We start from the raw sequence: 15016 nt of genomic DNA, 5'->3' as shown, positions 1-15016 counted from the left end.
CCAAGTAGCTATCAGCCTACAGTAGGAGGGGACACGGGATGGGGACTGCTCCTAAGCTGACATGTGCTCTATAAGGCTTTACCACAAAACAGGGCATTTCTCCACAACACCAAAGCAGGTTATCATTAGTGGTTCTAAGGCATTTTATATCTGGTGATCTACAAACAACTGATCATTTCATTTAAGAAGAAAAACTGTCCTGACCACAAAGTCAACATAGTTGAATTTACTCTAAAATAACAGAGGTTTGAGGGGAAAAAAATAAGCCAAATGTGTTAAATGGTAGTTTTGAGGCACAGTCTTAATTTTGTTTAAATTGAGGGTTAGTGGGGCTGGACAGATGGATGGGTGGTTAAGAGTGATTGGTCTCACAAAGGACCCAGGTTTGGTGCACCAGCATCTAAACCAGGCAGCTCTAGTTTAAAAGGATCTAACACCCTCTGGCTTTAAGAGCACCTGCATATACATGGTACACATAAACATACATAGGCAAACACACACACACACACACACACACACACACACATACATACATACATTTATACAAACATACATACATGAATAAAACATTTAAAAAGTAAATAAACTGAAGGTTCATTGTGTTTTAGTTTTGTTTGTGCTTTTTAAGGTGGGATGGAAATCAAAGGCTGGTTTGTAAGGGGGGACAGGTGGTGGTGGTGGCAGTGGCGCACACCTTTAATCCCAGCACTCGGGAGGCAGAGGCAGGCGGATCACTGTGAGTTCGAGACCAGCCTGGACTACAAAGTAAGACCAGGACAGCCAAGGCTACACAGAGACCCTGTTGGAGGGAGGGAGGGAGGGAGGGAGGGAGGGCGGGCGGGCTGGGGTTTTGCTTTGTTTTTTAAAGATGTATTTATTTTTTACAAATACAGTGCTCTTCCTACATGCATGACAGAAGAGGGTATTAAATCACATTATAGATGGCTGTGAGCCACCATGTGGTTGCTGGAATTGAACTCAGGACCTCTGAAGAGCAGTCAGTGCTCTTAACCTCTGAGCCATTTCTCAGCCCCACTGGTTTGCTTTTTAAACAGTTACTACATCAATAGTAAAAAGTAAATGAGGTACATGATAATCAGCACATAATCTCACAGAGACTGTCTTATTTAATAACAATAACAAAAAAGAGCATTGCTGGGTCCTGCTGGGTCATCTCTCTCATTTCCTAATGACTAAAGGCCTCACATTACTTTGTATTTAAATTTTAGAGTATATACTTTTTACAAAGTTATAAACCCTCAGAACTTACCATTATTGGGCTAAGTGCTGGAACTTACAAAGTAACTTTACCAGAGAAACACTGCAACCCAAACAACAAAACAAATCTGTCAAGAGATCTTCAAAAGGAGACCTGGGCATGATGGCACAAGCCTGACGTTGCATCACTTGGGAAGCAGAAGCCCTAGGACCATGAGTTCGAGGCTACCCTGGGACACAATGAGACTCTGTCTTAGATTCTTGAGGGGAGTGTTGTCTCCAGGCACCTCACCGTAACCTCAGCAAGGACTGGCAGTGTTGGGTTGGGGGAGGAGCGGTCTCACTACTAGCCTAGGCTGACCTTACGCCCATGATTCTCCTGCCTTGAACTCCTGCGTGCAGGATCACGGGAGCACTGTGCACCTGAAAACTGGCTCTTACACTTCTGAAGAACCTGCTCAGGTGAAATAAAGTTTTCATTTATAACTAAGAATGTCCTGACTGGGGCTAGAGAGATGCTCTAGTTACGTATCTGGAGGGATGGATCCCATAGGAAGGTTCTGTCCCAAGAGACTGGGTCTTCTATCTTGAAGTCACGCTCGTCCTCCTTCATGTGCCATCACACCTGGGGTTTGTGGCGATGTCTCCAACCCCTTCCTTGAGTTCAGTTAGATTACTAGCGTACGCACAGAACTTATGGAAATGATTTACTCACGTGTACTAGTTTGCTGGAAAGGATTTTGCCAAGGCCACAGATGAAGAGGTGCACACAGCAGAGCATGTGGGAAGGGGTGAACGCATCCAAGCCCTCTCCAGGTACACCACTCTCTGAGCCCCGCTCCTTGACATCTATGGAGGCCTCATTCCTCAGGCGGGACACGAAAGCCCAGTTACTGATGACCAGTTCACTCAGTCCCTCTCTGTCGCAATCCTCAAATGTCACCTAAGTTTTTTCAGATGACCAGCACCCAGCCTGAAGCTCTCCAGGGGCTGCCAGCCACCAGTGATCTCATTAGTACACGAAAACGTATTTATTAGTTCAGAGGTAGCACAAATTTCAGTGCTTGTACGCCAAGATGGAAAAATCAAATAGGTATTTCACAACATCGTATGAAAACATTTTTCAAGTGAGGCCTGGAGGCATACACGTGTAAGCCAGCATTCAGAAGACTTAGGCCCGAACACAGAGAGTGTTAGGGCAACCTGAGCACAGGAAGACACTGTCTGAGAAAGATTAAAAAAAAAAAAAAAAGTTTGAAACTTTGCAAAACAAGTTGAACTGGTACAAACTTATTTTTGTATCCTTTAGAGAACTATTTAAGAGACTAGAGAGATGGTCCAGGGACTAAGAGAACGAGCTGTCCCTCCAGAGGACTTGGGGTCCATTTCCAGCACCAACATGACAGTTCATCTATAATTCTAGTTTCAGGGGATCCAATACCTTTTTTGGGGGGGTGGCTGGGGGGCGGTTGAGACAGGGTTTCCCTGTGTAGCCCCGACTGTCCTAGAACTCCCTTTGTAGACCAGGCTGGCCTCAAACTCAAAAAGATCTACCTGCCTCTGCCTCCCGAGTGCTGGGATTAAAGACGTGCGCCACCACACCCGGCAATACTCTTAAAATTTTAAGATAATTTCTGACAGACTTGGTATCACAAGTCTCTAACACCAGCATTTGGGGAGGACAATAAAGTTTAAGCTGGGCACAGTAGCACACTCCTTTAATCTGAGTACTCTGTGAGTTTGAGGCCAGCCTTGTCTACATATTGAGTTCCAGGACAGCCAGGGCTACATAGAAAAACCCTGCCTCAAAAAATCAGAGAGAGGAGAGGGGAATTCAAGAGTAGCCTGGGCTACATAGTAAAGCTGTAGTCTCAAAAACAAAAAACAAACAAAAATATAAGGCACCCATGATCGATTTTACTAATGGCTACTTATGGTATCTCTCCTCTCCAAGCTGGGAACACCGACTTTAATTTTATATACCCTGCAATTCCTGTCATCTGTCAAGAAGACCAGCAAGTCAGAGATAAAACTAGCAGCCTGTTTTCCCCTAGCAAGTCATACAATCAGAAATGTGGGAGGGAGGGAGAGAGGGAGGGAGGGAGGGAAGGAGGGAAGAGAGGGAGAGAGAGAGAGACAGAGAGAGAGAGACAGAGAGAGAGAGAGAGAGAGAGTGTGAGAGAGAGAGTGTGTATGTGTGATGGGTATCCAACTCAGGGCTCTGCTCATGCTAAGCAAACATTCTTGCACTGAGCTATACCAAGGCCAGAAATGTGGCATCTCCTCCCCATGAGCTCCGTAGGCAGCAGAGGCTCATGCTGGCTTGCACTCTGCTCCTTCCCCACACCATGAGCCTTCACATACTCAATTACTAAGGTCCTAATGTATGCACAATCCTCCTGACATCAGGGACACTCAAGTGCTGCTTAGTTCAGTAGGCTAGAAAGGTCCTTACCTGCTGCTAGATAAAAGATGCTCCAGTACAAAGAAACTTCATGGGAGCCAACTACTACTGCTATGGCTTGGGCAGTCTGATTCATGTAGATGTGAATTCTTGCTCTCAGTAAATATGAGCCAAGTGAAAGGCACTTAGTAACTCTATGACCTTAGCAAGTCAGCTGCAATCTTGTGCGTCAGTTTCCTTAGTAGAATGGCGTGGCTAAACTCTGTAGAGCACAGGACTTGGCACATCTCCAGTCTCAGGAAATGGAAATGGCCATTCTTCAAGAGGCCTTGGGCTAGTATAGGGTATCTTTGGCAACTCCTCATGTTGGTCTCTTAGACAAATCTGCCCCAATCTCACACTGCAATTGAACAATTCACAGAGACAGAGCCTACCTTTCTACAGCTGTGCCCCCAACTCCCAAAATCCAGGAAACTAAACCACCTGGTGTGTACCAGCGCAAAAGAAGGTCATGGCTCTTCCTGTTTCTCTGCCCACCACTCCCTTCTACTTTAGCCCCAAGCTAGAAGGAAGTGGTGGACATAGCTGAGGAAGGGGCCCTATCACCTCAAATTACAAAGCACAGAACAAAGTTACTTAAGCACAGCCTCCCCCCCCTCTTGGGACTCAGGGGCGGCACAAGTCGTTAGTAGCTGCTAGAGGACCCACTTTCACCTCAGAAGCCTGGGGCACCCTAGTATGGGAGCCAAGCCAGCTTTCCTCTGCCTCTGGGACAGGGTGACAGGGTGAGGAAGACTGAGCTCTTCCCAGGTTCCTTAACCGTAACTGAATCTTATTAGTATCTAATTCCCAAGTCATTTTTAGTAAGAAAATGCAATCGTTTCTTCCTGTGTACAAAAAAAAAAAAAAAAAAAAAAAAGAAAGAAAGAAAGAATAGATAGGAAAAAAGTATGCCATATAAAATGGTACCCAAGACAGTGAAATCAGATAGGGTATGGTGGCCATACACACCAGTAATCCCAGGACTTGAGGAGACTAAGGCAGGAGAATATTGAATTTGAGGGTAGCTTGGGCTACTCAGCAATCACTGTCTCAAAAATAATTATATTTTTTAAAAGTTTATTAAAAATGTACTGTTTGCATTAAAACATGCTCTAAGAAAATGAAAAGTCCTATGCTGCTATTTATTCTTTTTCTTTTTTTTTGTTTTTGTTTTTTTTGGGGGGGGTTGTTTTGTTTTCTTTTGTTTTAAAGACAGGGTTTCTCTGTGTAGCCTTGGCTGTCCTGGAACTCATTTTGTAGACCAGGCTGGCCTCAAACTCACAGTGATCCACCTGTCTCTGCTTCTGAGTGCTGGGATTAAAGGCGTGCACCACCACACCTGGCTCACTTACTATTAAGTTCGTACAACAGAACCTGTTGAAAATTAACTCCAGAGTAGAAAAATAAAAATAAAAAGCACATAGCCAAGTAGTTAAGGCAAACTTATCCACTGAGAAAAGAGACATAGATCCATTTCAGATTTGAGACCGTTTCTGGCCCAGTCTGGTGGCACACACTTGTAGGAGAAGCACTCAGGAGGCGGGGGCAGAAGCCTGGACTGCTTAGTAACCTGAGGGTTCTTTCTGGAGCCTCATCCCAAAAGCAATCAGTTGTTTTCCTATCACCTATGCCAGGCCTTTTTTCCTGCACTCAGAAATGTATTTTTCTCTGGCTCAAATAGGCACTTAAGTACACTGTCCTGCACCTTGCTCTTACCGAGTGATTTAATTCTTCATTTGAGGAGACCAGGAATCACCGTCAAGCAGGGACCCCAAATGCTGTGCAGTGAGCTAACCCCCTTCTAAGTCATACCTGTTTTCCATCTTAACATAAGAAGGTCTGGTGAAACTAAGGATTTGGGAGGGGTGTAGACTCTACTGGGAACAGCATACACGAAAAGCTCGTAAACGCACACGTAACATTTAGAACGTGAAGCAGTGTGTAGGCTAACTGGAGGGGACAGACACTGCACATGTCAGTTCTGTGTGTGTCACAGGGCTACACAAAGGAACAGATACACAACACTGAGCACCAAGCCTGACTAGCCCAGTGAGCGCACAGGGATGCAGATATCACTATTAACCATACACCTCAGGCTTGCTTACCTCTGCAGGCCACCATTCTGCCTAAGCATCTTCTGTTCTTACAGGGAGCTGGAGTCACTAACTCTCCCTCCCCACATATTAGGCTAAGCTCAACCTTCTTCAGAAAGCTGCCCTTGACACGTTCAGGTTGGCTTTCCTGCCTGAGCAGTTTGGGAAGAGCCTGTCTGCCATCACTTCCCACTGCCTGCTTATCAGCTTTGTCAGTGAGCCCAGGAGTAATTAGGCTCAAAGATGCCTGATGCGTTAACCAGAAGGCCAATTGCTAAGTGTACACCAGAGGAGCTGCAACTTCACCAGGTTCAAAGTCCTCGTGGCAACTAAAAGAACGTGCAACAGTGTCCCCATTCTACAGCTGGATTAGACAGCACAGAGACCAGAATCTACTATAACGATCTGACCACCTCTTTGGCAGAAATTTCCAGATGAAACTATGAAAGATATCCAGGTGGTGGTGGTGCACGCCTTTAATCCCAGCACTCTGGATGCAGAGGCAGGTGGATTGCTCTGAGTTCAAGGCCAGCCTGGTCTACAAAGGGAGTCCAGGACAAGTCAAGGCTACACAGAGAAACCCTGTCTTGAAAAACAAAAAAACTATGAAAAATGTAAGGAAGGTAGTCTGCCTTTGATACTGCAAGGCCTACATGCCACTCCTGGTCAGGACTCCAGACAGAAACCCTCATCCCTCCTAAGCTAACTCTCCTGCACCCACTACCACAACGTCCACAGACATCCCAAACCTCTCCTAGAAACACAAGTCTTTCTTGGGAGATACAAAATTCAGTTTAAGCTTTCTGGCCACAAACACATTCCAAACATGCCTTCTTTGGGGTTATAGCTGGGTCAGTTTGGGTTGAATTTAAAGTTTTCTCTGAAATTTGTCAAACTCTATAAGATGTCTCTTGGCTTATGCTTGCATTTTTTCTATAGACAGCAAATTTGTAGTTTTTCATTTTATTTTATTCTCTGATGGTCATGTATTTAACAAATTCTCAGTTGTTTCCAGAACAGTATGTTCTAGACTCTGGTGATAAATGCAGTGAATAAAACATGCAAGATTCCTGAAAGCTGGCACAAGTTGTTTGGTGTCTCCCTCTAGGTACTTTAGACACTGAAGAGTCCTGTCTTCTCCAGACTGTGTCTCTTAGCGCTGTATCCTGATATTCCAATAAATAATGGCTCGTACTGTAGGTGGCTGTGAGCTAGCTAATGTAAACTGGGTTACATTCTTACTAAGCATAGTAGGACTAGAACAGGCCTTGGGGAAAAGGTACAAAAATCTAAATCCAGATGTAGAGGAGGGTCAGGCATGGTGGCGCACGCCCTTAATCCCAGCACTTGGGAGGCAGAGGCAAGGGGATCTCTGTGAGTTCGAGACCACCCTGGTCTACAAAATGAGTCTAGGACAGCCAGGCCTAGACAGAGAAACCTTGTCTCAAAAAATAATGATAACAATAAAAACAACAAAGGTGGATGGGCAGTGGTGGTGCACGCCTTTAATCCCAGCACTTGGGAGGAAGAGGCGAGTGGATCGCTGTAAGTTCGAGGCCAGCCTGGTCTACAAAGTGAGTCCAGGACAGGCAAGGCAAACACAGAGAGACCATGTCTCGGAAAAAAAAAAAAAAAAAAAAAAACCGAAAAGGAGAAAAGAAAAAGCAAGCAATGACCACTGGGCCAGCCAACCAGGGCCCTCCCATGGACAGTATCAGTAGGGAAAACATTTAGAGTACAACTCTTGACACTACCGGCTCTTTTTTTGAATTAATGCTGAGAGAACCCAGCAATGTGCTCTTCTCACTGCAAACAAAGCAATTCCTTGTTCTAACCAGCATTCTTTGTCCATCTAGGAAGGTCATTATTTTCCACTGAGAACAAAGCCTCATGGGAGAAGGGAGAGAGTGGACATACAACCCAAGGGATGTTCTAGCCTGCTCGCTCAATAGTGACTTCCCTGGGACGTACAAGACCTAGGAGTCATGTAGCTCCTGGTGTAGGTAGGCTTCAAGTTCTCAACAGGGTAAGTGTTTAGTATTTTGTTTTTGTTTTTGTTTTTTAAAGGATGCTTAAAACATGCTGTCTTCCAAAAATCCAGAGATAATTTTAGATTGAAAAAAAAAAAAATCTAGGCTTGCCAAGGGAATCTGAGAACTTTTCTATCTTGGTCTCCAATGCTAACCTACGTATTCGTGTGCAAAAATAGAGGAAGATTAGAATCTCAAATGCCAGATTGAAAAGTTGCCACAACAAACTTGCACTCTTTCGTATGGAGTCTGTTATCTTGTCAGCAAGAAAGCAAATGAAACAGCAACAGAACCTTTTGTTTTAATATATTTTTCATATGCCTAAGTACCATGCACACGTATTTGTCAAATATAAAGTACTCCCTGAACTTGCAAAAAAAAAAAAACGAGTTTTTTGGTTTTTGGTTTTTCAAGACAGGGTCTCTCTGTATAGCCTTAGCTGTCCTGGACTCACTTTGTAGACGAGGCTGGCCTCAAACTCACATCAATCCCACCTGCTTCTGCCTCCCGGGTGCTGGGATTAAAGGCATGTGTCACCAACCCATGCTAAGAAAACAACGTTTTAAAGATTGTTAAAAAAAAAAAAAAAAAAAAAAAGCACTTTTTTTTAAGGCATATAAAAAACATCCAAACAGCCAGGCATGGTGGTGCATGCCTTTAATCCCAGCACTTGGGAGGCAGAGGCAGACGGATCTTTATGAGTTCGAAGTCGGCCTGGTCTACATGGTGAGTCCAGGACAACCAAGGCTACACAGAGAAACCCTGTCTCGAAAAACAAAAAAACAGAACCACCACCTCCAAACATATGCCAAATCAAATTTGTAATTAGCCTTTTGCAAATACATTCTTAGAACTTTAAGCCTAAAATAAGATAGTAAGACAATACTGTTACTGGGATGACTATCCTGCCACTTGGGAAATATATCTTTGTTGTTGTTTTGTTTTTCAAGACAAGGTTTCTCTGTGTAGCCTTGGCTGTCCTGGACACTCTTTGTAGTCCAGGCTGGCCTCGAACTCACAAAGATCCACCTGCCTCTTCCTCCCGAGTGCTGGGATTAAAGGCATTCGCCACCACACCCGGCTTGGGAAATATATCTTAAAATAAAAATAAAAACAAAAACAAAGACAGGGCCTCTTGGCCCATGCCTTTAATTCCAGCACTTGTGAACATAAGTAGAGCGATCCCTGTGAATTTAAGGCCAGCCTAGTCTACAGTGACATCCTGTCTCAAAATAAGTAAATGAATAAATAAAAACAACAACAAAAGGTTTAAAATTTTTAAACAATTATGAGATGAAAGCACAGATGGAATTTTCTACAATACTGGGCTTGAGATTTCCAAACAGTATCAACAAAAAGAAAAATAGAATGTTACCTTTGACCCCCCCATTTGTGAATTTACCCTAAGAAGACAATAATCAAATAAATCCTTTTTGCCACAAGTGTTTTATCTTGTGACCTAGAGGAAAACAACCAAATACTCATCAGGGCTTGGATAAATTATGGTACCCGATGTCTACTACAAAGCCTCAAAAAGTGACAGTACCTGTATCTGCACTTAACTGATGTCACCAAAATGTTAGCAGTGGCTGTCGCCGAGTTGTAGGTGGTGGGACCGTGGTCATTTTTCCCCTGACACTTGTGTACTTGTGTTTTTACAAGGACAGGAGAACGAATGGCTTTTATAATGGCAGTGGGTGGGGAAGGACACGGAGGAGCTATTTTCAAATTGGGGGGCTCCCAGGGCTGAGCGTTTCCCAGGCAAATTTGGTTAAAGTATAAACAAAATTCTTATCATGCCAAGCAGGCATGCTCTTTTTTTTTTTTTTCCTCCCTGTTCCACGCGGGGCAAGAAGACACACCCCTGACCCCCCTGGGCTCGCCCCACGGGCTTGGGTCCTCCCGTAGCCCTTAGCTCAGCATTAGCCCTCCCCAGACCCCCGCCGCGCCCACGGGCTCTGCGAGAGCCAGGAAGGGGCGCACGGCCCTCCAGGGTCAGCGGCGCCCGCTCGTGCCCGTGGAACCCAGGTCGCCCACAGGCCGCCAGCCCTTCGCGCACCGGCGTCGCGGGCTTCCGGGAGCGGATTCCCCGCGGTGGCCCAAGGCAGCGGCGTCCTCCAGCGCCGACGCCCCCCTCGGGAGGGTCTCGGTCCCCGGCGCGCGCCGAGAGGCCCCTCCGGGCTTCCGTCCGCCCGGCCAGCGCCCGCCGAGCCCGGCGTCCTCCACAGCAGGCGGGCGAGGGACGGCGGCGGGGAAAGCGGCACCCCGGGAGCTCGCCTCGAAGCCGGTCGCTGTTGCTACCCACCGCCCGCCGTCCGCGCCCCCACACAGCCAGCCCTCGCCGACCCGCGCCCGCGGACGCCCGTACCTCACCTGCGACGCGCCCCGGTTCCCGGCGCACCGCCCGGACCGGCTGTGTACACCGGAAGTGACGTGCGCGGCCGGCCCCGCCCCCGCCCTAGGCGACCGCTGCGGTTTTTCCCCCGGCCGGAGCCCACCCTCCCCTCGTGCTAGCAAGGGCGGTGTCGCAGCTCCGCGTCTTCCTCGGGCTCACAAACCCGGCCCGTACGCTGCTGCAGGAGGTCTCGGCTGCCTCCTCCTCCAACTCCTCCTCCTCACGTATTTATCTTTAAAATTAATGACTGGAACACTGATTCCCTAGACACCGGTACCTGGTGGGCGGTGTAGAAGCGGCATAGTACCAGCACACTCAGGGACTGCTTCGCGCGTGGTGGCAACAGAAGACTACAGTCACAAATCCCGTGTGATGATGTAGTGCCAGTTTTTAGGCACATGGTAGGAAGGGAAAGTGGAAGAGGGAAGGAGAGAGTACCCTGACCTGGTGGAAGAGGGTGACCAGGTAATTACCCGCAGGGAAATGTCAGGAGCTGAGATCCTAAAAAAAAAAAAAAAAAAAAAAAAAAAAGGAATAAACACCTGGAAGAGGACCACATGACAAAAATACAGATGAAAGGGACCCTGGGTGTAGCTCGGCGGCGACAGAGTACTATTCAACGTGTCCCAGACACCTATTAAAGCCCCAGGGTTTGCAAAGAGAGTTTAGGAGATTAAGAAACGTGTTTTAGGCTAAGAGTGGTGGTGCTTGTCCTTAATCCCCGCAGTCAGATCTCTTATGAATTTGAGCCCTGCCTGGTCTCCGAAGCAAACTCAGGGCTACAAACTGAGACTCTTGTCCCAAAAAAGAAAGGGGTGTTATCAAATGTTTCATCTTCAGCCAACGAGGGACGTTAAGATTTATCTGAGAACATTGCAAAACCCTTGTTTTAAGCAAGGAATGATTTGACCACACTTGGGAAGCTCTCCGGATTGCTCTGTTTGTAGCGTGAAAGTCTCAAAAGGGGAAGTAAAGAATGGATGTGTGGGGCAGAGGTTCAATTTAGCACAGGAGAGGCCTTGGGTTCATCCTCAGCGTTGGGTAAAAGAATGGATATAGATTTTAGTTCAGTTTTTTTGAAAGCAACAAGACCCTTCAGGACTGAGTTTTTATCTTTTTTTTTTTTTTTTTCCCAGAGCTGAGGACCGAACCCAGGGCCTTGTGCTTGCTAGGCAAGCGCTCTACCACTGAGCTAAATCCCCAACCCCAAGGATTGAGTTTTTAGCTTGGCCCAAAATCCTAGGGTGCTAGACCCTCAGTGGTCACCAAACATCTACCTGGGACAATGGGTACAACGTTGGTTGTCTCACACCAAAGGAAATTAAAGACACAAACACTTGTGGGAGTATCTGAAGCGGAGGCAAACTTTATTAATGAGAAACAAAAGTTAAAAATGGGTAGTGGTGGTGCACACAGGAAAAAAAAAAAAAAGGTACCATATTCTGAGGACTGGGTAGTGAATGGCTCAGTGATTAAGAGCGCTGGCACTCTGGCAAAGACCCTTGATTTGTTTCCAGTACCACATGGTGGTTGACCGCCATCCATAACTTCATTTCCAGGCGATTTGAGAGCCTTTTCTGACCTCCTCAGGCATCCATACATGCAGGCAAAGCCCTCTCCTGGTGTGCAGGCACACATGCAGGCAGAACAGTGTATACATAGTAAATAAATAAATCTTTTTCAAAAAGAAAAGAAGAAAAGGAAATTATGGACCATGCTACAAATAGACGAAACTTGAGGAATTACTGTCTTCTTTAAATTTTATGTGTTTTGCCTGCATGTATAGCGCATGTGTGCCTGGTACCTCCAGAGGCCAGAAAGAGTATCAGGTCTTACAGAGAGTTTTGAGCTGCCATCTAGGTTCTAGGAATCAATTCCGGGTCCTCAGGAGGAACAGCCAGTGTTCTTAACTGCTGAGCCATCTCTCCAGCCTCCCACCCAAAATAAGGGTGTGGCCTAGTCATAGGACACAGCTCTAGGCACAAAGGGGGAGGGCAACAGGCTTTGGTGGGCTGCTCTTGGTCCCTACAGTCTCAGAATTACTCTGTGTCTGTCTGCATCTGTCTATCACTTTCTCTTCTCTCTTCTCTCTCTCTCTCTTCTCTCTCTCTCTCTCTCTCTCTCTCTCTCTCTCTCTCTCTCTCTCGTTCTCTTTCTCTGTCATACTGGGGCCTTTTCCCATACATTAGGAAAGCCTGTACCACTGAGCGATTTCTCCAGTCCTCTTTTCCTCTGCTTTTTATTTTGAGATAGTCTCACTAAGTCATCCCGGAAGGCCTGGAGCTTGTAATTCTCCTGCCTCAGCTTCTTGAATAGTTGAGATTATAGGCTGGCGTCTCCAGGCCTGGTTAAAGCCATCTCTTACTCAGAGGCTCTCTTAGCTATTGTGATTGTCCCCAAGGGCTATTCGACCTTGCCACAGAATCCTCCAGGGACCGCACTTGATAAACACCAGCTAGAACTTCTACTTTTTTCCCCCCCAACGACTGGAGATTGAACCCAGGACCTCATGCAGGCCAGTCAAGCTCTCTACCACCAGGCTGTAACCCCCAGTGGCTTATTTTAATTTTTAGTGCTGAGGATGGGACCTGTGGCCAGACACACAGAGTCGGCACACTTTCTCACTGAGCCATCCTCCATGACCCTGGTTGAAAAGTAGCCCTTTTGGGGGCAGGAGAGATGACTCAGAGGTTAAGAGCACTGGCTTCTCTTCCACAGGTCCTGAGTTCAATTCCCAGCAACCACATGGTGGCTTATGACCATCTATAATGTAACCTGATGCCCTCTGCTGGGCCTGAAGATGGTACATGTAGACCAGTATATAAATAATAAATAAATAAATCTTAAAAGAAAGAAAGAAAGAAAAGTAGCCCTTTGAGCTGTCTTTGAAAGCACCACCGCTTAACTTTACTCCAAGCAATAGTCACAGAGAAATGTGCTGGGAACTGCTTCAGTCCAGGGCCTGGAAACCAACTTAGAGCCACGTATGCCAATGTTTTTGTTTTGTTTTCTGAGACATTGTCTTGCCCTGTAGGCTAGGCTAGCCCTGAACTACTCCGGGTCCTCCTGTCTAGGTAAGTATCACTACCAACTGCTTCACTCACCCTTCACCTCTTTATTCACTTATTCCAAGTTCCACTGCACCAAGGGACTAAGAAGAAGAAGAAGAAAAAAAAAAAGATCGAAACTCATAACTTTGACCCTCCAGCTCTGCATATGTGTGTTCCCATGCACAAGCACACGTGTGTAATGGGAGTTTTGGCTCCTTTGTAAACTCAGTTGTGTTGTGTAAATATGTTTTTGTTCTTATTCCTCCAAGTGGGGGATTTTAGTTTGAGCTTTAGTTTGTCCACACCTGTTCATTGTCTCTGAGGGGCGTGGCTTTTGCCAGCTGGTACAGCACAGAGAGGGGTCTGGTCTAGGGCTCTGGGGATATAAATAGGAGCCCAGAAAGAGTGTGGTAGGCTGAGTGGTGTTGGTGTGTGGCTTGTGGCCTGTGGCCTGTGGCCTGTGGCCTGTGGCTGGTGGCTGTAGTAGTTTGAAGAGATCAGAGATGGACAGATGGAGAGAAACATTTCAGGGAGCAGCAGCTTGGAGGAGACCGCTGGCTGGTGCTGTTGGCAAAAATGGGTATAGCCCAAAAGAACCCAATTGGCCCTAAACAGCCAGAAGAAATAAAGGAGCCTCCTCTCCCCACTAACTTTCTCTCTACTATGTAGAATTGGGAGGTTGGAAGGGAGATTGAGGCCTAAACACCCCAAATAAAGTAGAGTTTAAAAGAAAAAGTATGAGGCTGGAGAGATGGTTCAGTGGTTAAGAGCACTGCCTGCTTTTCCAAAGGACCCAGGTTCGATTCCCAGCTCACAAGTGTTTGTAACTCCAAAATCTGACACCCTCACACCAGCGCACATAAATTGAATAAAATATAAAAGAAAAAAGAAAAACTGCTACACGTGCACACATATGTGTGTGTAATGTGTGTACACATACAAATATACCCACACAGGAATGAGCCTCATAGACTGCCATCCTAATAGCCTCACTTTACCATTTAGACATTTTATTTATTTGTTTGTTTATTTTGGTTTTTTGAGACAGAGTTTTTCTGTGTACCCTTGACTGTCCTGGACTCATTTGTAGACCAGGCTGGCCTCGGACGCACAGCGATCCACTTGCCTCTGCCTCCCGAGTGCTGGGATTAAAGGCGTGCGCCACCATGCCCGGCCATTCAGACACTTTAAAGCAAAGTTATTACCATGCATCTTAGAGACACTGTGTGTACACATACATACAACATACATACATACATACATACATACTCATATTGGTTTCTTGACATATGATCTCTTTTTTTTTTTTTTTTTTTTTTACTAATTCAATTTGATTTTATGTGCATTGGTGTGAGGATGTCAGAGCCACTGGAACTGGAGTTAGAGACAGTTGTGAGCTGCCCTGTGGTTGCTGGGAATTGAACCCGGGTCCTTTGGAAGAACAGACAGTGCTCTTAACCACTGAGCCATCTCTTCAGCCCTGACATATGATCTCAATGAAGTCTAGGCTGACCTCAATTGCTACAGAGCCAAGAATGACCTTGAATTTATCGCCCTGCATATAGCATCCCCTCTGGCCTTAGGGGAAAAAAAATAACTAGTCGATTTTTTTTTTTCAAGATAGGGTTTCTCAGTGTAGGCTTGGCTGGGCTGGATTCACTTTGTAGGCCAGGCTGGCCTCGAACTCACAGTGATCCACCTGCCTCTGCCTCCCAAGTGCTGGGATTACAGGTGTGCGCCACCACACCCGGCTAATCGATGAATTTTTATTGTCTTCCTATCCA

The 15016-nt window shown here is 46.2% G+C and overlaps 1 protein-coding gene across 5 annotated transcripts in view; it reads right to left on the bottom strand.

Moving 5' to 3' along the window:
- Garre1 (granule associated Rac and RHOG effector 1) overlaps positions 1-10241 on the bottom strand; it is a 77530-nt gene extending 67289 nt beyond the window's left edge. The window contains exon 1 of one of the 5 annotated variants that reach the window (XM_051162207.1): positions 10161-10241. The gene's annotated coding sequence lies outside the window, so the exon portion shown is untranslated. Of the gene's footprint in view, positions 1-3673; positions 4238-10155 lie in introns of those variants that run through there. The other 4 variants (XM_051162208.1, XM_051162212.1, XM_051162211.1 and 1 more) reach the window with 4 other exon arrangements.
- Between the last annotated feature and the right edge of the window lie 4775 nt (positions 10242-15016).

This window comes from Acomys russatus, chromosome 19 (assembly GCF_903995435.1).
Source record: "Acomys russatus chromosome 19, mAcoRus1.1, whole genome shotgun sequence".
NCBI classification, from domain to species: domain Eukaryota; kingdom Metazoa; phylum Chordata; class Mammalia; order Rodentia; family Muridae; genus Acomys; species Acomys russatus.
Note: the sequence above shows the minus strand (reverse complement) of the source record. Positions and strands in the feature narration are given on the sequence as shown.